The following is a 24,862-nucleotide window of genomic DNA, read 5'->3' as shown; positions in this document are numbered from 1 at the left end:
CAAAATTCTTTGCAGCATTCCAAATAAATCACAGAATCAAAGTGCTGGAAGTGGGAAATGGAATAAGGAACCCTGGTAAGGCGGTAACGTAGTGTCCTAGCATTCGTAGGCACAGTGATGCCATAAACGGGGCGTTCCAGGAGCTTGGTTTAGCTCTCAGTACCAGCAATGTGACTAGTCAGTTTGCTTTTCTGAATCCTAATCAATTCACCTCCGATAATAGGATTAAAATATAAAAGCCCTCTCTATCTGGCAAGGTTTTGGGGAGTATTAAATGAGGAAATCTTGTGCTTTTTAAAAGTTGTTTATCCATTCAAACAGTATCTACAAAAAGGGATCAGTGGACCTGGTTCTGTACAAGAGTATAAAATGATGACCAAAATGGTCACAATTTCTGCCTCTCTGCTGTTAACAATCAACTGTAGAGCAGAAATCATTGCACTCGAAGTTCTCATTGTACTGTGTAATGTAATTGGGAATGGTAAGCAGTCAATTAAAAAACTTGGTTACAGTAAGAAACTGCAAAAATGATACTTAGATGCCTTCAATACTATATTAACTAAAAACACTCACATATGCACTCTTCAATATTTTAATGTAGAAAAGTCTTTTTCTTGGAGTCTGAAAAGTAGAGTTCTGCATACTTTTTTTTCATAAACCACTTTCTTAAAAGAGAAACAAGATATTTCTGAATCAATACAATCGCATGATCCTTGTGGAATGTTATGGTTATTTTTACCAGTGTTTGGTATTTTCTCACCTCCATCCAGCAAATATGTTCTTTAGGACTTGCATTTATTGATTCTTCCAAAGCATTCAATTTAAAAACAGCAATTTTCCTCTAGTGATCACATTTCACTTATTTGCATAATATTTAATGAAATTACATAATTGTAATAGTGAGTAGTGGGTACATCTGCCATAAACAATTGAGACATCAAGGGCAATGTCTCTGGGTTGCTAAACAACTGAATTGGATGTGAGGCATTTGACTGAAAGTAACAAAGTTTGTAGCTAAAACTAACTTTAAAGTTTTGTTTTTTAAAAAAATGCATAGTAAGGAACTCACTGTTCATAGTAAGAAACTTACCATGGATAGTAAGAAACACATTTGTTTTCACCAAGTACATGTGCGTATACAGAGGGTAAAATGAAACTAATTTCTACAAAGAGTACTTATTGTGTTGTGTGATACTGCCTGGTGTTTTTTAATGCTAGACTATCTTTTCTGTTCTATTAAAAAAAATGCTAATTATGACCCAGTAATATAATCTCATACCCTTCTAATGGGGTGTACTTCTCAGTGTGAAAAACACTAGCTTAAACAAGGAAACATCTATTATTTCACACAGGAAGAAGTCTGGGGGCAGGGAAGCCCTTGAGTGTCTGCACTGGCTCACTGCTGTTCTCCAGGTCACAGTATTTTCCATAGATTTTTGTTCGTCATTCTCAGAGAGCTAGAAAAAATTCCCTCATGATGCAAAATGACTCCTATATTTAGCAGTTGGTACACATAGATGAGACTGTACCCACCGAAGAAGAGAGAGGAAACTTTACCCAGAAAGCCCTGAGTTCTTTTCTCCTCAGGTTCCCATTGGCCAAGATTGGTCACATGACTACTCTCCGGCCTGATTCTCAGTTCTAATGTTCTCATTGGGTAGGACTGGTCAAATGTGCCACAGTTGCAAGGGAGGCTGGGAAAGCTGGTGACCAGCATTTTTAGTCTCCATAAAAAATATGGCCTCTTCTAAAAAGGCAAAAAAATGAGTGTAGGGAAGGTTACCCAGTGTGAAGGGCACTGTGGCTTGGCAGGCATGAATGCGTATTCTACTTGCTCTGGGAGCCACTTGTGTATTTTACAGAAGGAGGGTGTAGACAGGGTTTCTTTATCCAGGGGACTGGCAAAGTGGAGGTTGCTGAGGTGAGCACACAACTGAAGTATGGCAAAGTCTATGAAAAAGAGATCTACGGCTGTCATAGATTTGTATGGGCCAGGGTATTGGAGGGCCTCTCCAGAAAAGTAACTGCATGAGCCAACGTGGGGAAATGGGTCATGGTGGTGGGTGGTGGAAACAGTGTCCCATGCAAAGCTTATGAGAAAGCTAAAGAGGTAGGAGAGATCAAGGCCCATGCCATGTTTATTCTACTATCTACCTCCAATCGGTCCCGTTTTGTACTAGGCACTGAGGGCTCAAAGTGGGAAGGACACCTGTCTCCTGCCCTTGGGAAAGTCACTCTGTGAACATTCGTAATGAACATTCGGAAACCAAAGGTGAAAATATGCCTTCAAAATGCGTGATCCCTTTGCACAGAGAAAGGAGTTTACCTGGCAGCTCTAACAGGCAGGGCTTGATGTGTGGAGTTGGTGGGGTCCTGCCTTCACAGAGGACCAGTGTGACCGCAGGCCCAGAAGACAGGAAAGTGGAGCCAGGCTGGCCACTTGGTGGGAGTGTGTGGTGCCAATAGCTGAGGCAGAGAAGGTTAGGGTATGGGTCAGGTCATGTTTGTCCTTACTCCCTGCACTGAACCCCAGCCATTTGTGGCCCTGACCTTGGCTAACTTTCCTGGCAGTAAGTATGACACTGTGTCTTGGGAGAAAGAAGGAATGACTCAGGCCTTGCTGTTTAGCAGTGTGACCGGGGAGTGGCCTTTGCCTGGCTCATGTCTTGGCACCAGCAAAGGTGCCTTTCCAGTCTCTTTGGAGAAAGACCAGTCTCTGGATGGTCAGAGGGTCAGAAGGTGTCGTGTCTCCCTGGCCCTCCTGGGCTGACTACAGAGTGGGCGGTCCCTGCAGAGAGCCTGAAAGAGCCAGGACAGTGGGCCTGGGCTGGGCCTCTACACTCCTGCCTCTAGGAGGTATCCAGGCCTGAAAGTCATGGGCAACAGTGCAGGCAGCACAGTGAGGCACCGAGGCCACAGATGATAACATGCTGGTAGGTGAGCTTTGGGGACACCCTGGGAGGCTCAGTGGAGCCATCAGGATTTGGGCTGGGCAGTGTTGCTGTCCTGTGGGGTTCTCAACCTGGACATGGCTGGCATTTGTGTGTGTGTGTGTGTGTGTGTGTGTGTGTGTGTGTGTGTGTCTTCATTTTGGGGAATTGTCCTGTGTATTTGAGGATGGGCAGTAGCATCCCTGCCCTGTACCCACTGGATGCCAGTAGCACTCTCGTCCCCATTGTGGCAACTGGAAAAAATTACGCATATCACCACATGTCCCTTGGGACTGTAAAATATCCTGAGTGAGAACAATAGCCTTGGAGTGAGCAAAGGGTCAATGTGGACCTTACCCACAACAGTGGGTTCTCCTGGGACACAGAGATGTTGCCTGTTGCTCTGGAGCCACTTGGAAGATGGAGTAGAGAGGGCAAAACTGGAGACCAGGCTCCCGCGGAGGGGCTTGTGGCATTGCTCTGGAGAGGACTGGCAGCTGAGGAGGGGGAAGGAGTGAAGGATGGGTGGGATGTTGGGTATGGGGCCTGAGGAGGGTGGCGGGAGAGGAGGGTGACTTCAGGTGTCTGGCTTGGGCAGCATGATCCAGCAGCCAGGGAAGGGCACCCGGATGGGAAGGACACCCAGATGGGAAGGACTTTGGTTCTCGGCTTTGGGAAGAGGGAGTGGGAAAATCCGCTGAATCTAGTCCTCTTTCTTTGGTCACTCCCACCATCTCCAATGCTGTCAGAAATTTTTCCCTTAGCATCTCCAAGAACTGCTCTGCAGCCGCTGCTCTCCACAGTAGGAAGTGTGATTAGAGACAGGAAGGGTCACCCTCCTGGCCAGAGCTGTGTTGCGTCTTTCCAGCAGAAAGCTCGGGTTCCGGCCATGCCCTTGCTACTGTCTGACATTAGCTCATTTTAACTTTAAGGGAATGAGAGTGTGAAGTAAGATTTCTAGCCAATCTTTGAAGGGTGAAGGCAGCCCCAGATTATTAGTGGCTGGGGGAGGGACAGTGAATAGAGAAAATGTCACCGTCTCCTGGAACTTCAGGCAAGTAGAGGAGGCTTTGTCATGGAAGGTCCAGGCAGGCAGCAGCTGGCCCTTTAAAAAGAACTGATCTCAGCGGGACTTTCACTCTTCTGGGAAAGGGCAGGTTTTCTGAGCAAGGATGACCTTCCGTGAAGGCTGGGCTCCTTTGGTAAACTTGGTCCTCTGGAGGGCTGAGTCTCGGACAAACTGATGCTGCATTGCGGCCACTAGCCAGGACTCAGGCTGCAGGAGGTTATTGGCTTTACGCTTGGGCTGCTTCTCCCCTTCTGCTGCTGTCCTCCTGGCACCCTCCTTCCTCCTCTTTCTCAACAGCAGTGGAACCTTTCTGGAACACTTGGCATCCCTCCAGGCCTTCTGAGGTCCATCAAGAACAGAGTCTGCCCTTGCAGACAATTGAAATGCAAGGGCAAGCTGTCCAAAGAGCAATTCAGGAGGCATAATTCAGCACTAAATATATACTCTAAGGAGCACAGGGACCATCTCACTGCTCTGAGCCAAGACAAGCACATGCTTTCTATGATTTTGTACCATTTGTTCCCTTTGCCTTAAATGCCTCCTGTAGTGGACTCTTGACATTGTCTTTGGCCACCCAGAATTTGAATGCCCTTGTTATGCACTTTGGAGGGTGCAGAGTCCATCTGCCAGAATAGGAGCTCAGAATGCCAATGACTACTTTCCCAGCCTCCCTTGTGGCTGGGGCTTGGCATGGCCCCAGACTCTACCAATCTGATGCTCTTGGACTGGCCTTGAGATCAGGAGGTGTAGAACTGGAATAGCACAACATGGAGAAACCACTTTGGGGCTGATGGTTGTGGCTGTGATGTCTTGTGCTAGGGGCAGGGTGAGAGTAGGGGTGCTCATTGGACCAATTCTGTGACATGGTTTAGGGCAATGCTTTGGACTCTATTGCTTTAAATGTGACTGTCCATCTCTCCCAGCAGATCTGTGAATTCCCAGAAACCTCTTAGTGAATTCTTTTCTTGTTTAAAAGAGCACCTGTACTCTCTTGCAACATGAACTCTGACTAGAGCACCCTTTGCTATAGACCCAGTGTTTATGTTGCCCCAGGATTCGTATGCTGGAGTCCTAACACCCAGTATGACAATACCTGCAGGTGAGACCTTTGGGGAATGACTAGGGCCTGATGCTGAGCCCTTATGAATGGGATTAGAATCCTTATTAAAAAGAACCCACAGGGCTGCCTTGTACCTTTTGCCATGGTAGACATAGTAAGAATAGGGTCATCTATGAATCAGGAAGTGGCTCATCAACAGGCACACAATCTGCCAGCACCTTGATCTTGGATTTCCTGGCCTCTGTAAGGCTTGGTTTCTGATGTATATAACACACCTAGTCTGTGGTGTTGTTTTAATAGTCGCCTGAATGTACTAGAACTTTTAATAGTAGCCTGAATTTATCTTTCTTCCATTGTTTGTCAAGTTCCAATTCACCTTTAATCCTTTTAAAGAACGTCTCCTACCGGAAGCTTCTAGATTTCTCAAGCTATTTGTAGCTGAAGCATCTGGGCTCCTGGGTGTGTGCACAAGGTCTAATGAGAGCCGTGGCAACGTAAGGGAATGTACGTGCACTCACTCAAAACCTGTGAGTAATTTGTGTGTCTACTGGGTGTCAGGGTGGGGAGGAAGAATATGAAGGAGAGATAGTAAAGCAAAATACTTATGGGGTTGAGCTCTGGAGTGAGTTCAAATCCCAGCTCAGCCACATACTACCTAAAAGTTACCTACAATCTCCAAGCCTCAGTTTTTCTTCTGGAAAGTGAAGTTATGAGTAGGAGCTATCTCATAAGACTGTTGTGAAGATTAAAAATGGCGCATGAGCAAGCGATTTAGAAGAGAAACTGGTACTCAACAAATGGTAAATATTAGTTACTATTTTTGCAGATGGTGGGGTGCAATAACAAGTCAGGAGATGCAAGTTCTACCCTAACTTGGCCACTGGCTTCCTGAGGCCCGGGCAAGACTACTTGAAACAAACAGAATCCTATTTCAAACCAGCTTAAGCAAAGAAAATGGGACTCAGAGGTGGAAACAATGAAGGTGGGAAATCACAAGAGCCTGGAGCCAGGAACTGGAAAGTCAGTGTCACCAGGCAACAGTTCGTACCATTGTGACCTTTTTTTCTGGAGCCAGTGCATTTGTATTCTTTCCTTATTTATACTGATCCAGATGCTGTTTTTCTATGTTTCTCTGTGTAAATACCTCCCCAAATTTACACATATAAGCTAGCTAATTGTTTCTGAACCCTAATTCTCAATTCATAGCAGAGAATCTGAGGCAGTCTCTGGATGAGAGCTCCGTCTCTGGTCCAATCAGCTGTAGCCTAGAGATGAAGTCATGTGGTAGAAACATGGCGCCAGGACCCAATCCAGCAAATGGGGCTGGCTATCAATGATAGTCATGGGGAAGTGGGCAGGCTCACCTTCTGTCTCAGTTCCTTATCTATACAGAATAGTTCCATGGGTGTGCTGGCTGGAATGTTTTTCAGCTGCAAGTAACAGAATACTCAGCTAATAGTGGTTGAACTCAAATACTTTTATCTTCCTACATACCAAGAAGCCTGGAAATGGGTGTGTTGGGGTTGGTTCATAGGTCAAACTTGTCATCAAGAAGCTGGTATCTTTCTGCCCTTCAGCTATGCCATTCTTTTACTTTTTGCTTCTATGCTTGTCACTTTGTGGTTGCAAAAATAGCCACAGCATCTCAAGCATCACACCTTTAGAGGCTCGTATAAAAACCAGGATGCACAAGCCCTCTCCTCCTGCAGGGATTTCTTTTATCAAGGATTCTATTAGAGATTTCTTCTTACATTTCATTGGCTAGTAGCATAAAGACAAGAGAACTTGAGAAAGAATCTGCTATTTTTAACTTCTGTTATTGGAGAGTCACTTCACCAGGAAGGAAGAAAGTGTAGGGGACTGGCCAATGAGCAGGCAAACAACCTCACCTGCCATACTGAGATTTAAAGCATGGTTATATCTAGAAAATGCTATTTATTGTCTGCTTAAACTTAGGGAATGTTTAATGCTGTTGTCCTCATAGAAATGCAGAGATCATCCAGCATATCATGTCCAAAAGGCTGTGCTGAACTCCATTTCTTTCCAAGCCCAAAGAGACATTCTGCATGAGTGGCTACAGTATATGCGTCTGTGTAATGTTGCGCTCACAAAGACCCAGTGATGTGCTGGCATTGATTCTGGCTCTACTGGGTTCTTTTCAGTTCTTCAAAAATGCATCCAAAGATGTTTTTACTTTGACTTTCTTCTTTTCATGGTAAGAAGACACTTCTTTAAACAGCGCATGGGCCAACACTAATGAATAACGCAGTGGCCAAGACTAAAATGGATGCGCATGACTGCTTCACACCATCTGTGGGAGCAGGCAGAGTCGGCCTACATTTTTTTTTTAGTGCATAGCTTTGTTCTTATCTGTGAATGTTTGTAAGTGGAGGAATTTCAGGGCAGATGTGAAATTGTTTTTGAAATATGGGTGGCTATTATAATTTGCGTTCTTTATTTTCTTTTTAAATAGAAGTTTTCTTTTCTCTGGCACTCACTGCGGCTAGAATGAAAGCCCAAAGAAAAAGAGCTGAGGGCTGTTGTGCTGAGATGTCTTCTTTCCCAGTGCATGGTACAAAGTCACAGGTTGTGGGTGTGCTTATCTGGAGTCACTGAACACCTTCTTCAAGTTTGCAGGCGCTGTCATGGGCCTGGAGGACTGCAGGCAAAGAGCACAGACTTTGGGGCTGCTTGACTTTGTTTATGCTCATCTCTGTAATTGCCCTCTCGTAGGAGGCGGAATAAAGATCTGAACTTCCAGCTTAGGCTTTGCCTTATTTAAAAGTTACTCTGTTCTTTGTGGCAAATCTTCTATCCCAGGTCCAGGCCCGAGGAACTTTGTATTTGTTCAGTTGCTGCAAGCTTCTTTCATAATCAGACAACCCTCCCAGAGGAGGAGATCAGGGCTTTTCTTTCCAAGTAACCTCTATCTCTCCTATGGGGCCTGTGGGGGATTAGGAGTTTTTGTCTGCTTGGTATGTATCCCTGCTTCTTTTGGTGACAGCATGCCAGGTTTTCCCATTAGGGGAATCAACTCAATGCCACTCTTGGTCCATGTGTTTGCAGAGACTTACTACTCCCCTTCCATTCATTTCCTATCCACGCATCATGGATGGTCACATGATCTCATATGAACCAATCAGAGTCCATCCATCTGACCAAGGTTCAAAGCCAAGTGCTTAAGTTATCTAAAGATCTACAGCCCTGGGACTTTTGTGAAACTCTTAGAAAAACTAAACTCTTTCTTGCTGGTAGGGTGTTAAGTCAGAGTCCAGACCCACTGAGTGTGAAAGCCTACCTGAGAAGCTGGGTGCAGAGAAGCAGAAGTGAGAGATGATGAAAAGCATTTTGATCACCTAGATCCACCAGTTGCTGAAGCCAGTTCTGTTTTTTACAATGGGAAGAGCCATGACTGATATGTCTGGTGCCTCTGTGATATGCTCAGACAGAGGCCATGAAGACAGTCATTCTTGCACAATTTTAGCACTTATTTTCTGACAAAAGCTGTTGATATTTTCACATATGTAGGACATATCTGAATTGTGGCCCACCAGCAGGTTAAACATGCTGCTGATAGATAACTTTGGCAAGGAGACTGCTTCGATTTGGCTGTTTTTGATGTGAGTAACTGCCAGTTGCTCCTGGAAAGAGAGACTCACTGAAGTTCCCCTTGGTGGGACTTGGAATTAGGATACACCCAGAAACTCAGACAGCCCTGGGGCCAGGTGGGTCCTGTCTCTTTTGTTATAGATGTTCTATTTCTCTCTGCACGTGTGCTCTGTTCACAAGTGCCCTCTGCTTCCCTCCCCAGATCTTCATGAACAGATGGCCCATCAGGCCCGAACACCCCCACTTGACATCATTTCAATTTCCATTCCACTGGAGGCTATACAAGGAGGGTTAGCTCCCCTCATTCTCTCCTCACTCACCTTAGGCTGCTGTTCAGTCTGGAGTTCTTAGCTTTGTGGTCTATCTCAGGTCTAAAAGGCTGTGCCTGGGCCACATGAAGGGCTGACAATCTGGGAAGGGCTCACCCCCAGGGACAGCCAATCAGCAGAGTCATGTGAGCTTTGTAAAGCCCTTCTTAGGAAGAGATAGCTGCGGGAAGTGCTAGGAAGGCTGTATTTGGACAATATCCTAAACTAACATTGAGTCATACTGAGAAATAGTTCATGGGAGGGTTAAAATAAATACATCAGCTCTCATAGAGCTTATGGCTTGTGTTAGTCAGCTTTCTGTCACTGTGACAAAAATATCTGAGGCAATCAATTTAAAGGAGAAAAGGTTTGTTTTGACTCAAGGTTTTGAAAGGTTTAGTGAAACTATGTTAGTTCGTCTATTGCTCTGGGTCTGTAGTGAGGCAACACATCATGGTGGGAGTGTGTGGTGGGAGCATGCACAGTGGCCAAAGAGAGAGAGAGAGAGAGAGAGGTGAAGTGTCTGGGGTCCCCTTCATGGGCACACCCCCAATGATCTCACTTCCTCCATCGAGGCTCCACCTCCTAAAGATTATAGCTCTTCTAGTGGTGCCACAGGCTGGTGACTAGGCCTTCAGTACGTGAACCTTTGTGGGACATTTAAGGTCAAAGTACAGCATGGCCTAAGTGGAAGTGGATAATAGACCAGAAAATATCCTGATATAAACTAGTTGCGGGCTGTGGTACAAGCTGAGCCATAGTCCAAGAGGCGGCGGGAGAGCTCGCTGTGGACTATGCAGTCAAGGATAGCTCCTTAGAGGTAAAGCTTGGACCACCAAAGGGGCCAGACTGGTCCTTCTTGTGGGCAGAGAAACACCCCACATTGGCAAGCCTGCAACTCAAACTAAATTCAGGGTGAGGTGAGGAGTTCTGGGCCACAGTCAGAGATGTCAGGAGAGCACAGCTCATGTTTAGGTCCTGCTAGGATGTTCACATTTTATTCTGAGAGCAACATGGTAAGGCATTGGTAGATCTGGTCCAATTCCACCTTCAAGGTCTGTGACCTTTCAAAAGTCATGTTATAACTCTGAGCCTTAATTTTTCTCTCCTGTAAAGGGAAGATGAGAATCCAGACAGTTTTTGGAAGATGCTGAAGGATTAAATGAGAAAAATGGGTTAAATGAGATAAACCTGTTTGAAAGCGGCTGGGCCTTGACAGACCTCTGTAAAGGTTGCATTTCCCCCTTTGCTTTAGAAAAGAAACTTCCACTTGTCACCTAACCACAAACTCCCTTCTCCCTTGACTGACCTGGGTACATTTTGGCCTCCTGGTTTCAGTTTTCTCTTCTCTCAGCTTACACCTGCATTTGGCTGTCATCAAAAGAATGAGGCTCTCCCCTCATTCTTTTGCTGGGAGCTTTGCACATACAATGTTTGGGGCCATTGCATTTCATATATCTTTTTCCACTGTTCATCACTCTAAGCCCCCTTTCCATTATTTCATCCCTTCTCTCAGGGCAGATTTCCTTCAGGGCAGTTTAAACATCCTGTAATGAGGCAACACATCATGGTGGGAGTGTGTGGTGGGAGCTAAACATCCCTCCTCAGGGCAGTTTAGCATTTATATAACTCATCTTATACAGGGCTTATCTTGAGTCGACAGTTTATCTTGACTCGATAGTTCAGTGGACCTGAACTATCTCCTTTTCATAGCTTTTAGCAGAATGAGAGAGACTGGGGTTTTATCATTAACTCCATGGGGAAGAAAGATCTTACCTTTTAAGTTCTACTGGAGAGAATGTTGGAGCCAGACATAATGGGGCTCAAACCTTAGATTTCTTCTGTTCTGGCTTTAGGCCTTGGAAAAGCAACTTCATCAACTTTGCCCCCAGTTTTCTCACTAGCAAAATGAGGGTGCGAATGGTGGAATTTTTGGTGCCTCACATAGGTGTTCAATAATACTAGTTCATGGTTCTGCCAGTTACACCTTCTCCTACCTAGGCCTTGTTGTTGGAACTTTACGTTGTTCTTTACTGACATAAATCTTTTACAAACCCATGAGCCTTTTTATAAGCTTCTTTTCATGTTCCATGGACTCTGGTCTCTGAGGTTTATATTTAGTTCATTTTGTGTTGCTATAACAAAATGCCTGAGGCTGGGTACTTTGTAAAGAAAAGAGGTTTATTTTTCTTATGATTCTTGCAGCTAGAGTCCAAACAGCCTGGCAAGGGCTTCATCAGCTCTGTCACAACATGTCAGGAAAGCAGAAAGTTACCAACCACCTGCAGAAAAGACCAAGAGCATGAGATGACCTCATGTTATGATAACTTGCTCTTGTGAGAAATAACTCGCCACATGAGACCAACATTAATCTCTTCTGAGCCAAAGCCCATGACACAATGACCTGCCATTGGGTGCTACCTGTTAAAGGTTCCGTCACCTCAGTATCATCACACTGGGAACCAAGCTTCCAGTAATGAATTGTAGGGGGACACACTTAAACCACTTCAGAGCCTTACTGATCACATTACTTAAGTCTTTGGAGATTCACTTTCCTCACATGCTAGTGGGAGATGTTAAGAGTACCAACCTCTGCAGTCATCACAAAAACTTAACTGAGATAATGTTCTAGCAGGACTAAGTTAAGAGTTTGGTACATTGTAAGCTGGCAATAAATGGCATTGCCATTGCATATTATTATAACACTAAACTGGGAGCCCCTCAAAACCAGGGCCACATTTGTTCATCTTTGCATATCCTTGCCTTGTGGAAGGCCTGGCACACTGTAACCCTCAGCTGGCTTTAGCTCCTCTCACCTCATTTTACAAAAAATAGAGCCACTTTGCTGCCAAGTTGGCCAGAACACTGGCAGCCTCATAAAATGGTACCTGTTTACACAAATGCCACTTTCTAAGATCCTAACAGGGTAGGATCCCGAAGAGAAAAATCCTCAGGACTTTATTGAGTAATCAGACTGTTAGCCGCGACTCCTGGGGGAAGGCTGGAGAAAGCCATGACCCAGGACGGCTCCCCCGTGGGGAAGGGCTTTGCTTTTGAAGCACTACTTGTCTTATTTATGCATTTTTGTCTCTTTATTTTCCTGAGAACCTTTTTAGAATTTCATTGGGAGTCAAAAAAACACATTTTGCCAAATTTGGAGGCCTTGTAACCACAGGGCCTGGTCCTGGTGACCAAACCAAGACCGAACCAAGACCAAACCGTAACCTTCTGGCACTGGATGCTGTTTACTGCTGGCAAAAGACCACTTCGGGTTTCACAGTAAAAAGGGTTAGAAAATTGTATGAAAGCGCTCTGAAGACTCATGGACATCAAATAGCTCTTACAAAACCAATGTTGTAATTAGTTAAGTATAAATGAATCAGAACCATATGGCTTAAAAGTTAAAGGAAAGAAAGAGTTGGAGGAAAAAAATGTCCTTTGGGATTTAATCAAACAAAAAAATGCTGGAAAATTGTTGATGCTCACCAAGCTCAGACCCCAACTGGGTCCCCCCAATCCCCCTGAAGCTTTTTGCTTCTTCCCTGGCTCTTCCTATGAAGCAGGGCGACTTTGGGGTCCCATTCTTTTGATGGTGGGTGGCGAGGGAGTGGAGTAGGTGTGGGGAGGGGTGTGATCTAGAAAAAGGAGCTGTGCATCTGGGGAGCATTAAGAGGGGGTACCTGAGCCAGGCCTTGGGAGACTGCAAATGATTTCATTGTGGAGGTGAAGGGGAGCTAGCCTTGTAGGCAGGTGAAAATTTGGGGGATACAGTGGAGCGGACATTTCGGAGGCTACATACAGACATCAGACTAAGCAATGAACAATTTCAGAATAGCAAGTACTTTGGAACGGCTGGTCTTTAAGTCATGTATCACTTCTTCCCTGACCACCCAGTTAAAGATGCCCAGTCATTTTCTGTCACAGCATCCCGGGGCATTTTTCTAGTGGCATTTTTCACAGTCTGAAATGCTCCAATTTCTTCCTTTCTCTCACTGTTATTTATAGTCCCTTAGAAGGTAAGCTTCTTAAGAGAAGAGATTTCTTTTGTCACTTCTTGCTGTATGCCCAGCTGCTACTTTGGAGCTGTAGTCCAAGAAGTATTCAGGGAATGAATAAATGAATGAATGGGAAGTGAATGCGTGAATGACCTGGAAAGTAGAAAACATGAAGGACAAAGAAAGAAGGAAGGCTGGGGAGGTGGGCAGGAGCCAGGTTTTGCAAGACTTTGCACATGGTGCTAAGAGGCTCCTGAAGGTAATGGAAAGTCAATAAAGGGTTTCAAGCAAGGATGTGACAAAGTCAGCTCTGTATTCTATTGGAAGGAAACAAGGAGGCTGGAAAACTCAGAAACCAGGAGAAAATGAACGGCAGAGCAAATCCTATGTTTGTTTGGCCTTCTCTGACCATCCCTTAAAGGCATGTAACGTAGCGCTCCCCATAGAATAGGTGCCTAATAAATGCTGCAGAGTTAATAAATGATAGATACTTTGGCTCCCAACTGCTACATACAAGCCATTATTTTCTCATTTAGAAAATGGATCTTGTGGCTCGCTGTGGAAAATCATCTTCCAGAAGAAAGGAAAAGAGAGATGTGTATGTCTGCTCTGTCTCGAATGTTTTCCCTGAACCAGATTCTCTTTCCGTAGGGTGGCTGCCCTTGGCAGCTCTCGGGTTACATGAAGCTGGGCCGGGGTTTCTCTGACATTTCAGTGGAGTCACGAGTGGGTGAGATGGGAGGTGCTGGGCTGCGGAATAGGTGGGTTGCTCAATGTCCCTGGAAAGTCTCCGAGGACAGAACTGAGTGTTATTTGGTGGAGAATTTTAGGTGTGGAGTCATCTTTATGTTAGGACGGGAATGCATACCCCAGACTCGGAGCGGTTAGTAACAGCGTGTTATTGCTGGAAGCTCGAGAGGAGCTGGATCCTGCTCGCTTAGCGGGTGGCTGTGCCTCTCTGAGAAACCCACGCATTTTCCCAGGCGTGATGGTCTCAGTCGGATTCTTTGCTCCTTGGCTTTAGGGACCCCAGGCTCCAGGAGAAGCCTCTCCCTCTGCCTAAGACACTTTATTCACCAAGGCTAATCCCACCTCGTGTTTGCCCTGTGCACCTCTTCTAGTCCCAAGGGTTTTCTCCGTGTATCATTTGGTTAGAACAGAAGCTCGGAGAGGTGCAGATACTCATTCTTGACCACATGACCAGGGTCAGTGGAGCCTGGGCACTACTCCACTCAGCTTCTCTCACCTTTGGTAATTGTCACTCCAGCAGATGCAGTTTGCTAGAAACCCAAGCCCACCCTTCCCCTTGAGCCCTACAACCCTGCCCCACTCTAACCAAGGCGCACTTGTATTCTCTCCTGGATTTAAAGAGCAACATCTGCAGAGAGCATCTGTGAGCCGGGCTGACTCCTCACAGCCTGCCCTCCTAACAGCACTTTCATTTTCCTGTGTGAACCCTTTGCCGTCGACGGGAGAGTTGGTGGGGCATCTGCCTCTTGCATGGAAGCAGCCAGTTTCCATCTCTGCTCCAGCTGCCCCCAGAGGGGGGTGAAAAGTCCAGGCTAAGGATACCAGGTGTTCCCTCCCGGTCCCGGAATGTTCAGTGAGTGATTTGGGCCTGGGAGGAACACTGGAGGCTTTCCCAGCAAAGTGGCAGCAGTGGCATGGAAGCCACCCATTCCTGTGACCTTGCAAAGGCCCCTGTTGCTTAACCCTCCAGCAATCCCTTGGTTTCTGGCCATTTCCCAGACTTCATCAATGATCTCTGCCAATTCCATGAGCCCCTGATAGCCTTCCAATAAATTCCATTTGATTACCACACAGTTTGCAATCAAGAACCCTGACTAATACACAACTGTTTATTAAACATTGAGTGTGAGCCAGATACTTGACATGTGGCATCTTGTTGGATCACCCAGCATCCCGGTGAGGAGAAGTATTATTAGACTGTACCTGTTTTCCAGATGAAAGCCTGAAGCTCAGGAAGCTGTAGTAAGAGGCCGAAAGTTGCCCACATTCTCAGCTGCTAAATGGCAGCATGAGAACTCGAACCCAGGATTTTCTGACTCTGAATTTCATGCTTTATTATTCTCCTTTTTATCTGCTCTATCTTGCAGTGTCTCAAAGAGTGGTGTTGGCCATCCTGGGACTTCCAGCACACAACCTGAATTGCTGGCCTGAGACTTGTGGCAAAGAACAAAACAGTTCCCCCTCAAACACAAAACTTAAAAAAAATCTAATTTGTTTATATACAGGAGCACCTGCCAGGGAGGATCTGAGGGCTTTGGTCTAAACATGGAAAAGCTGAGTTCATTTGGCCCCAAGGAGGCACCTGCAGGGAAAGGGGAAAACAGTCTTAACCCTTCCCTTGAAAATGAAGTCACCAGACTCTTCTGCCATCTCTCAACCATCAGAAAGGTCTGTGCTGTGTATTCTGCAGGTGAGGCTCCTGATAAGAAGGAAGAGTGGCAGACCCCATGGAAACAATGAACTCTGTGCTCTTTGTGTCTTTTCTACGGCCATGTTGGGGGATGTTTGAAAGAAGTTTGAAGCTGTGTATGAAGAGGCCGTTTTGTTTCGTGCAGCTGGGGAAACTTTCAGAATTCTTCAAATCCAAGAATGTTGGGATTTTAGAACCTTGGAAACCTGAACTTTTGAATCCTTCTTTCCCCAGTGGTTCTTCAAAACTATACTTTTTTTTTTTTTTTTTTTTTAGTAATGTGAAAGACATCTGAGTAACTCTGTCCTTAAGACTGCAGGAAAAAGAAACTGTATCATGTGCTTTTTGTCATAGGAGTTACAGAAATCCAGATTCATATGGGATGTATGCATTAAACTGGAAGCTGTATCTATTTCGTTGTTCAGCTACGCTGCCCCCCTCTGCCACTGCAAGTTTGGATGGGTCCAGAGCCGTTTTGTGGAAATGGACATACTTTTGGGACAGCATCTCAAATTTCTTACATGTTCTGCTTCTGGGTTGAAGTGTAAGCGGCTGCCTTTGCTGTGCAGACCTTGGGGTGATCTGATTCGCAGATGTCGGAACCATGTTGAGCCAAGGTGAAAAGAGAACGTGCCTGTTCAGAGGACCCAGTGACTTTGATTACAAAGATATATATTACATTTTTTCAATGGGATTATGAACGTTAAGATCCATGTACTTCACCGGAGTAAAGAATGGCCATAAGGAACAAACACCCATTTATAAAGCTCAGATAAAAGGGAAATTTATTGGCAATTCATAAAAGCAATTCTCATGAACAGAAAGCACAGGGTGAAGTTTGTCCTTGTGGGAACTAGAAAGGAGGCTGGCACCCGGTCTTCTCATTGCTCCCTTTGTGGGGCTGTCTGGCATTCTTTTGGGCCAGCCTCTCTGCCTCCTTGTGGTTTCTGCCTTTCCACAATTTTAGCTTTGGCACCACTGCCTTCCCATCTCCACAGAACTGTACGAGTTTAATATTGTCTTTCAAGGTTGGTGCTTCTGAGATTCTGATTTTTGTGATGAGTGTATCAGCTATACATTGCCATAATAATGCTGCATAACAATCACTAACCCTGTGTGTTATACATGATAAACATGTTTTTGAATACTCGTCTACAGGTTGTTAGTTCAGCTAAGCTGAACTGAGCTGGACAGAACTCCCTTGTATATTGGTAGTAAAGCTTTGGGTGGACTGGGTGGCTTTGCGAATCTTGGATAAACTCTTTTCTATGACTGGATCTCACCTGGGACAAGTGGGCTGACTTGAGAAGAAGACTGGGTGCCAGCCTGCCTTCTAGTTCCCACAAGGACAAACTTTACCCTGTGCTTTCTGTTCATGAGAATTCCTTTTATGAATTAACAATAAATTTCCCTTTTATCTGAGCTACTCTGTATATCTTGTTACCTAAGAGGTCAGCCCAGTCCTATCCTCATGGAAAAGCAGAGAAGAAAATAAGAAAAAAGGAGGGGAAGTGGGGAAGCATTCAAGTCTTCTTAGGTCTAATCTGGGAATTAGAACACCTTAGCTGCCTTCTGTTGTCCAAAACAGGTTACAAGGCTAGACCAGACTCAAGGGAAGGCAAAATAGTTGCCACATTTTGATGGGAGGAGCTACAAAGGAAATGGCTGGGAGGCTTGAAGAATTGGGGTCACTTCTGCAAATGACTCCATCATAGGCAGAATATGACTGGTATGGGGGACTGATCCAGACCTCATTGTGGTCTGGAGGAGTTTATATTTGTAATCCCTGGGAAAAGTTATTGGAATTCAAGTAAGTAAATTCAATCTACCACTTCTAGTGCAACCCACGGCAAGAATAAAGAGACAAAGCCATATCTGCAGTTGGGGGGAGCCCGGGGGATCCTAAGTCCAGTCGGAACAATGGCTAACTAGAACAAAGGCCATGACCCAGGGCTGAACCATGGTTTTATTAATTTGTGAAGAGAGGAGTGGCTCGGGTTCAGTCACTGTGAGAATGGCAGAAGTACATGAGTGCTGGGAGCTGGGCCAGGTAGGAGGCACAACAGCACCTCTGCAGTATGCCCAGGGAAGTATGCAGAAAGAGTACCGGATTCCGGTAGCGGGTAGCCTCTAAGTTTGGAGGAATCTGCATAACAAGTTTGAGGAAATAGTTTGTTTTTGGTCAATTGCTTCAGCTTTGGTGTCTGACCTCTCTGCTCTGGGACATCATGGCTTCTTTCTCGAGGCTCAATCTCAGTCAACACGTGGTTAGTTCACACGTGGTTAGTTCGGTCTAGTTCACACTTAGTAATAGGCAGCTATACGCGGGGCTTCTCTGACCTGTCGCATTGCTTCAATGGCTACACATCAGCACCTCAGCTAGACTCATGGCACTGCTTACAGCCGATTGAGCGGGTAGAGTGTCTTCCCAGCCAAGGCTGTACGTAACAACACATGGAAGTAGGGCGAGGGTCAGCCGATAAGGACACAAATGGTCTTCTTTCAGGGGGAGCCATCCCAGCGGTCCTCCACAACTGGCTCTTAGCCAGGCCCATAGATTGGTTTCTCTTGATTCAGGGACTCTATTTTTTCTCCTTTTGGGCTTGTTTTTTATTTTTAACTTCATTTTTTTATTAGTACGTATTTGTCATACATATTGACCATATGCATCATAGGAAATTTATACTTGTACGTAATAGATCTTAATTCATTTTTCCTCATTCCCCTCCCCCCAAGCCTTTCTCCTCCCTAGTTCCAAAATTTGGTTTCCATTTTCTCCATCCATTCTCTTTTTTCCCTTCTCTTACCCCAACCTCTTCCCTTGTTCCTTTTCCCATTTGAACATGTTCTTCCTACTTTCCAATATCTATCCTCTTTTATGCTCCTTCTTTACCCTGTAGGTTTCTCACACAAGAGAATTGATGCAATATTTAAACTTGTGTGTCTTATTTTTTTCCACTTAGGATTATAGTCTCAAAGTGTATCCATTTTCCTACAAATAAATCAAATTTATCTTTCTTTATGGCAGAGTAGTATTCCACTATATATAAAAATACCACATTTTCTTTATCCATTCATCTTTTGATGGGCATATAGACTGTTTCCAAGATTTACCTATTATAAATTGTGCTGCAGTAAACATGGATATGCATATATCACTGTGGTAGGATGCTTTTAACTCTTTTGGAAAGATACTCAGTAGGGGAACAGCTGGGTCAAGTGGAATCTCTACTACTAGTTTTTGAGGAAACTCCATACTGATTTCCATAGTGATTATACCAATTTACAACCCCACCAACAGTGAAGAAATGTTCCTTTTCCCCCATAGCCCTGCCAGCATTTATTATTGGCTGATTTCTTTATGATAGTCATTCTTCCTGGTGCCAGATGGAATCACAGTGTTGTTTTAATTTGCATTTATCAAATGACCAATGATGTTGAATATTTTTTCATACATTTATTTTCTGTTTGTATTTTTTCATCTGAGAAATGTCTATTCATTTCAGATATCCATTTTTGGATTGAGTCTTTAAATTTTGGGGGGGGTCTAATTTTTTTAGTTCTGCGTATATTCTGCATGTTAGTCATTTGTCTGAGGAGGAGTAGCTGGTAAAATTTTTTCCAGTCCGTGTTATCTTTTCACTTTGTTTGTCATTTCTTTGTTGGGAAGAAGCTTTTTAATTTGATGTGATCCTGGTTGTTGATTCTTCCTAATATTTCCCATGCAATTGAGGTTTTGTTCATAAAGTCTTTGCCTATGTCTAATGTATTCAGGAGCTTTACCTTGAATACAGCAAATTACCTTTACCAGCAAATTGAAATAAAACAATAAAAATGCTGTTTTTGTATTTTGATCCTTGATCCATTTTGATTTTAGGTTAGTACATGGTGAGACATATAGGTCTTGGTTCAATTTTTGGCATTTTGAAAGCCAGTTTGTCCAGCACGATTTATTAAAGAGACTCTTTCTTCTAGTGTTTTGCCCCTTTAAGGTAAGGTAGCTGAATGTGCTTGGGGTTCTCTCTGCACCTTATATGCTGTTTCATTGATCCCCATGTCTGCTTTCTGTTTTTTTGCCAGTACCACGCTGTTTTTATCATGGTAGCTTTGTATATATACCTTCAAATCAGGAATTGTAGTGCTACTTGCCTTGACCTTGTTGCCCAAAATTTCTTTTGTTATTCTATGTTTCTTCTGGTTGTGTATGAATTTTAGGTTTGTTTTCTCTATTTCTGTGAGGTATGAAGTATGACTATTTTCACAATATTGGCTCTGCCTATTTAAGAACGGGACATCTTTCCATTTTCTGACATGGAAAGTTGATCTCCTTGATCAACTTTTCAGAGTACTGTAGTTTCCACTGTATACATATTTTACTTCCTTTTGTTAGATTGGTTCCTAAGTATTTAAGTTTTCTTGATGTTATTGTGAAAGGTGTTATTTCCTTGATTTCTCTGTCAGTGAGTTTGTTATTTGTATACAGGAATGCTATTGATTTTTGAGTGTTGTCTTTGTATCCTGATAAATTGCCAGATTTGGTTATTAATTCTGGGAGTTCTTTGGTGGACTTTTTGGGGTTTTCTATGTAAAGCATTGTGTCATCAGCAAATAATGATAATTTAACTTCTTCCTTTCATATTCATTTTCTTTTTATTTCTTTCTCTTGTCTAATTGCTCTGGCTAATGTTTCTAGAAACACATGGAATAAGAGTGGTGATGCTGGACATCCTTGTGTTGTTCCTGATTTTAGAGTGAAAGCTTTCAGTTTTTGTCCATTTAGTATAATGTTGGATATTGGTTTGTCATAGGTGGGTTTTATCATATTGAGATGAAGACCTTCTATTCCAATTTAGCATAGGTTTTTTTTTTTTTAAATTCATGAATGGATGTTGAACTTTGTCAGATGCTTTTTCTGCACCTATTGAGGCGATCATGTGGCTTTTGTCTTTGGTTCTGTTAATATAGAGTATTATGTTTATTGATTTGCATTTGTTGAACTATCCTTGCATCCTTAGGATGAATCCCACTTGGTCATAGTGTATAATCTTTTTGATGATTTGTTGCACTCTATTTGCCAGTATCTTATTGAAGATTTTTGTATGTATGTTCATTAAGGATGTTGGCCTGTTTTTTTTTTGTTGTTGTTGTTGTTTGTTTGTTTGTTTGTTTTTTTGTGGTACTGGGGATCAAACTCAGGACTTTGTGCTTGCCAGGCAGGCGCTTGTGCCACTGAGCTATATCCCCATCCTTAGCCTGTAATTCTCTTTTTTGGTTGGAACTTTCTCTGGATTTGATGTGAGGGTAATACTTGATTCCACTATGACTTTGGGAGTGTTGCTTCTCTTTCAATTTCATTAAAGAGTTTAAGGAGTATTGGCATTAGATCTTCTCTAAATTTCTTGTAGAATTCAGCAGTGAATCCACCAGGACCTGGGTTTTTATTTGTTGATAGGTTTTAAATTACTTCTTCAATTTCATTGATTGATACTGGTTTACTTAGAATTTTTATATCTTCTTGATTCATCTTTGATAATTCATATGGATCTATGAATCTGTCTATTTTTTCTTCATTTTTCCATCTTATTAGAGTACATGTTCTCAAAGTAGGTATTGATGATATGAATTTCTGCAGGATCCATTGTAAGTTCATCCTTTTCACTCTTAATTGCATTGATTTGAGTCTTCTTTCTTTTGACAAAGTTGGCTAAAGTTTTGCCTCTTTTATTTATTCTTTCAAATAACAAACTCTTTAATTCATTAATTCTTTGTATTGCTTTCTTAGTCCCAGTTGCATTTTTTTTTGCACTGATCTTTATAATTTCCTTCCTCATTCGTGATTTGGGTTTAACTGGTCTTCTTTTTCTGGAAGCTTGAGGTTCATCCAACACTGGTTTATTTATTTGAACTTTCTCTTTTTTTCTGATGTGGGAATTCACCACTATAGATTTCCCTTGTAAGACTGCTTACATTGCATCCCATAAGTTCTGGTATGTCATATTTGCATTACCATTTAATTACAGAAACTGTCTAATTTCTTCTTTAATTTCATCTGTAACCCATTGGTTGTTCAAGAGGGTATTATTTAATTTCCATGTGTGTTCATTACTTTTCTCTTGTTGCTGAGCCAAAATACCTGACACCCAAAGTTAAAGGTGGAAAGGTTTATTTAGCACACAGTTTGTAGAGGTTTCAGTTCATAATTGGATGACTCCCAGGCAGGGTTTTTTTTTTTTGTGTTTTTGAGACAAAGTTTTACCATGCAATTCAGGCTGGCCTTGAAATCACTTTGTAGCCCAGGCTGGCCTCAAACTCCTACCTCAGCATCCCAATTACTGGGATTACAAGCATATGCCACCATGCCTGGGTGGCAAATTCTGGTATTTCTTTGTTGTTTTTTTTTTGTCTAGTTGACCTATTTGTGCTAGTTGAGTATTGAGGTCCCCCATTCCAGTTGTGTTTTTACTGCTCATCTGAGTTTTCATACCAATTAATATTTGTTTTATATAGTTAGCTGTGCTGATATTTGGTGCATATATATTTATGATTCTTATCTCTTCCTTGGTTTGTTCCCTTAACAAGTATGTAGTGCCCTTCTTGGATTGTCTTGATCAGTATTGGCTTGAAATCCACTTAGTCTGCAATAGGATAGCTATCCCTGCTTTTTTCTGGGTTTTTGTTACATAGAGCATTGCTTTCCATCTTTAACTTTTAGTCTATGAATTTCTTTTTGATTTAAATGTTTCTTGTATTCAGTATATTGTTGGATCTTGTTTCTTGATCCATTCTGATAGTCTGTTTTGGTTGGTGAATTGAGACCATTTACATTTGTGATTGTAACTAATATGGTTGTAACTAATATGATTGTATACTAATATGATTGTAACTAATATGTGTGCTTATCCTTGTCATATTATTTTCCTGTTGTTGGTTCCCTTTCTTTCCTTCTGTTTAATTGCTTGCCTTTCCCAGTAGATTCAGTCTATTAGGACCCATGAAATTGTGTGTTGTCTTAATTGTCTTTTTCTAGAATATCTTCCAGAATTCTTTGGAGTGCTGTTTTGGTGATCATGAATTCCTTTAGGTGCTCTTTATCATGGAAGCATCTTATTTCTCCATCAATTTAGAAAGGTAATTTTGTGGGGTACATCAACCTGGGTTGAAGGTTGTTTTCTTTTAGGGCCTGGAATACTTCACTTCAAGCTGTCCTAGACTTGAGGGTTTGTGTTGAGAAGTCTGCTGTGATTCTGATAGGCTTTCCTTTATAGGTGATTTGTGTCTTTTCTCTAACAGCTTGTAATAATCTGTTTTCATGTTGAATTTCTGTAATTTTTACTATTATATGCCTTGATGTAGTTTTTTTCTGATCATGACTATTTGGAGTTTTATATGCCATACTTACTGTATCTCAAGTTGCTTTTTCATGCTTGGAAAGTTTTCCAGTATTACTTTTGTGAATATGTTTTTATGCCCTTTGTGCTATCTTTTGATTCCTCATTGATTCCGAATAATCTTATATTAGTCTTCTTTGTATCATCTAGCAGCTATTGGGTTGATTTTTCATGGTCCCTTGCTATTTTTAGGAGGCTTTTCATTTGATAATTTGATTATCTCTGTTTTGGTTTTGTCAAGAGACATTGATCTGTTTTGTTACCTTCACTGGCACCATTTCATAAAAGTCAGCTGGGAAGTTTTTGATTTCTTTCACCTCAATGCCCCTTTGACTTTTAAGGGTGAATTGGGGATTATGGGTTGCATCTTGCTTGTGTGTTTTCTTGTTTCCTATTTTTTGTTTTGTTTATTTTATTTATTTTATGCATTGAGGCTCATAAATTACTTATGGTAGGTAGCTTTATTACTAGTATCGAGACTTCTTTAGGAAGTAACTACTTTTCAGAGATGCCTTTTAGGTGGAGCTGACTTTTGGCTTTTGAGTCTGTCCCAAGATCCTACCTTTTCAATTCATTAAGGATGAAAGATTGCTGCTGTTTAGCCTAGTATCCAGTTCTTTGGTACTATATTATAGTATTATTTATGCCCCCCCAATGTTCTAGATATTGGCACACAAGGATTATCAATTGACCACAACAACTACATCACCTTGGCTAAAGTAGTACAATGAGTGATAACAGTAGCATCAAACACAGGTGAGAAAATGACAAGCTTTGATAACTAATAATTTGCCACCTTTAACAATAGGTACAAGATTTATAGTTATATAACAAAATCTAAGATGAATCAGAAATTTACAAATGTAAATATCCACTCAGTAGAGTGAATTTACCCCAAGGGCAGAAAATTTAACAGGGATAACAGAAAAATAGACAAATAAAGGCAGAGAAAGAGTTTAGAAGCAAGCAGAGGGGCAAATAAGGTTACCCCAGTCTAGGGAAACTAGTAAAGAAGACAAGCTGGAAAAAACAAAGGTAAAACAAGAACAAAACAAAACAAAAACTGAAAGCAATGTTCACACTCATGAAGAAATAAAAACTATCAAAATAGTAAAAAAAGGAAAGAAATTTCTCTGTGATTTCAAGCTTGTGCTATCTTCTGGAGTTTACAGTTTTGTGGTAGTGTCCAGTTCACGGTGTGACTCTGCTGTCACTGGTAGACAAAGGAGGCAGTCAGAGCCCAGGTCCATTCTGGATAATCCTAGCAAGCCTGCAGTAGGTTTAGGACAGGGTGCTGGATAATCCCAGCAAACCTCCAATAGGAGTAGGGCAGGATGCTGATTTAAATCCGCAGAGGTTCAGGGTGATCCTGGTCTCTATTCATGGGGTTGTGGCCTGAGTCATTCACCCTACAACTCTCTGGGTGTCTCTGCTCAGCCTGGCCATGGCTCCCTGACCCTAGACATCTCCCATGGTTGACCCAATCATTATGAGATTTTAACACTGGGAGCCCTGAGATGAAGCCAACCCATGGCAGCTCCAAGTCCCAGGTTCAGTTGGCTCCTCCTTAAAATGGTGCTCTGGCCAAGCCCCCTCTCCAGGGGACACAGCAGTCACTTGGGCTGGAGTCACTTACCAGGTGTTGTAGTGCACAGCATCCACTGGTCTATTCCACTGGTGTATTTGTCCCTGGAGGCCTCTGGAGTCACCTAACTTCACTGTGTCTATTGATTTGATCCTTCTCTTTCACACCATGAGCTAGGAGCCAGGGAGAAAGTGCAGTTTGCCTCCTCCTTTTCTGCTTTGAGGTCTGTCTCTTCACTTTCACTCTAGGCTCCAGTTTTCTCTTCAGATCATTTCTGGGCCCTAGGGATCCACCTGCCTCCTTTTCTTCCCCAACTTGTTATTTTCCAGGGTGTGGATTCCAAATCTTGGAGAGGTTGCTTTTTGAGTGCTCACTGCTCCACCATCTTCCCAGAAGTGTCCAGGGGCTCAGTTATCTGAGGTTTAGATGTGTGTGTAGGTAGAGTATGGGAAGGATCAGAAGAGATATAGGTGTGCTT

The 24,862-nt window shown here is 42.9% G+C and overlaps 1 long non-coding RNA gene across 1 annotated transcript; it reads left to right on the top strand.

The window, feature by feature from the left end:
- The first annotated feature begins 2,708 nt into the window (after window positions 1–2,708).
- On the top strand, window positions 2,709–16,833 carry LOC106147234. The gene is made up of 2 exons (XR_001232005.1): window positions 2,709–2,933; window positions 15,227–16,833. It is a non-coding gene; the product is annotated as an uncharacterized LOC106147234 (long non-coding RNA).
- Window positions 16,834–24,862: the final 8,029 nt, after the last annotated feature.

This window comes from Chinchilla lanigera, unplaced genomic scaffold, assembly GCF_000276665.1.
Source record: "Chinchilla lanigera isolate Chin_1 unplaced genomic scaffold, ChiLan1.0 scaffold00007, whole genome shotgun sequence".
Classification (NCBI taxonomy): Eukaryota; Metazoa; Chordata; class Mammalia; order Rodentia; family Chinchillidae; genus Chinchilla; species Chinchilla lanigera.
The sequence above is the reverse complement of the archived record's forward strand: the minus strand, read 5'-3'. Positions and strand labels throughout refer to the sequence as shown.